The following is a 1960-nucleotide window of genomic DNA, read 5'->3' as shown; positions in this document are numbered from 1 at the left end:
TTAACTTTTTAAGGACCCTCCACACAGTTTTCCAGAGCGGCTGCACCGGTTTGCGTTCCCGGCAGGTGGGCTTTTAGGTCCGTGCTGCCGTTTTTCACCTAGAGCCAGGCAGAGAACTCTCGCGATCTTCCTCTACTGACAGCTGCGTGTTTTCCAGTTTTTCTCTTCCCCGAGGACGTAGCCCAACAGAGGCCCGGTTAGTTCACGCCCTCAGCTGTCCTAATGGCTGAACCCACTTACCAGAGGTGGGTGTGTCTGACAAGCCCACACCCTTGACAACAGAGTGCTCAGACCTCCTCATCACACGCTGCACATTGGGAACAGGGTGTGTGTGCAGGCTGCTTGGAAGTGACTGTGCAGCCTCTTAGGTCAACAGGAAGTTGACTTAAAACACTTTCGGACTCACATATGATTTATGATTGTATTGCTTTTTTTTCTTTTTTTGAAGACGAGAGAGAGAGGGAGCACGTGCACAAATTGGGGGAGGGGCAGAGGGAGAGAGAGAGAAGCCCAAGGAGGCTCCACACCCAGCTGGAACCCACCTCGAGGCTAGGTCTCTCCACTGTGAGGTCATCAGCTGAGCCAAAATCAAGAGCCGGACACTTAACCGACTGAGCCACCCAGGAGCCCTGTAGTTATGTTTCTAAGTGTATATTCGGGGGAAGAAAACTGTTTACAGGAGTTCCAGGTTCTAGCCCTCTTACTGATTATCCATTTGCCTAAGAGAATTCGGAGCACACATTTGATTTAGCCACAAAAGGAATCCTCCCTCCTGTTCCACAAATTTCGCGTGTGACTGACCGCAGGGAGCCTGGAAAGGGGGAGGGATCAAGGCCACGTGCAGCCCAAGCAGGCTTTCAGCATGCATGTTATAGAAGCCGGGTTATCCTGGCCCTCGTGGTGAAGCCGGACTTGTATTCCGGGCAGAAACTGTCGTCCCACCTGCGACATCAGCAGCCCCAGGAGAGGGCGTGTGGGCTTCGCCCCCTGGGGCTCTTGATCCACACAAAGGCACACCTCTGCCTTAGCCCACAGGAGGGCGCGGCACCTCCGGAGCCTGTCCCGGAACTGCAACCAGCCGGCCTCTGTGGCTCCAGAGACTGGACAGAGTCTCCCAGGAGGGCCACGGGCCACCCCCAAGAGGCCTCCCGGGCACAGTGCTGCCGCCGCTGAGTCCCCGCAGTTTCAAGTGCGTGTGTTCAGATGTCCTGTTGCCTCATTAAGAAGTTCAGTCTGTGAGCCCTGGAGTTGGTGTGATGGAGCCCCTCGGGGTCTCCGATTTGAGGAAGCAGCTCGGGAAATCGTGGCACCCAGTGTCCACCACCCAAACACTGGATTTTAAGTCACCCGGGTCTGTCTCTTCCAGCACAACTTCTTCCACATTTCCCCCAACTTGCTGCCCAGTCAGCTGCCTCTGGGAAGCCCTCCTGGCTGCCCCGGACCTCGCCGGCGCCCTCCAGAGCACCCCCCCCCCCACCGTTTCTCACACAGAGCTCACCTTGCAGTTGGGGGTGCCGGGCTGTCCCTACCCCAAACTGTGACTCCAAGGAGCCATGTCCTTGGTGCCGGGAGGCTACCCCCAGGTGTTCCTGGTCTCCGGAATGCAGGCACGGGTACCCACAAGATTCAGTTCTGGTCACCCTCTGTCACATCCAGCACCCAGCTTGGCTTTCCAGAGTCCACCTACGCCTTGTTCCACAGGTGGTCCTCCTCCCTCGACCTCGTTTGAGGATCGGCTGAGCCCCGGCCTGGATCCCCTGGGGGCGGGGCACCTCCGGGGCGGCCGCCCTTGGTGCCGGTCACCAGGAGACGCAGCGGGTCTGCTCCGCGGGCCCCCCCGCGGACGGACGTGGGGGCAGCGGGGCCCCTTCCCTGGCGGGGTCCCCCCCGCCCGGCGCCGTCTGACGCCTCCTTTCCTTCGCAGGCGCTGCGTCGTGAGCGCGGCCGGGCTCCCGGGGCC

The sequence above is a fragment of the Panthera uncia genome (genome assembly GCF_023721935.1).
Source record: "Panthera uncia isolate 11264 chromosome D3 unlocalized genomic scaffold, Puncia_PCG_1.0 HiC_scaffold_8, whole genome shotgun sequence".
Taxonomy (NCBI): Eukaryota; Metazoa; Chordata; class Mammalia; order Carnivora; family Felidae; genus Panthera; species Panthera uncia.
The sequence above is the reverse complement of the archived record's forward strand: the minus strand, read 5'-3'. Positions refer to the sequence as shown.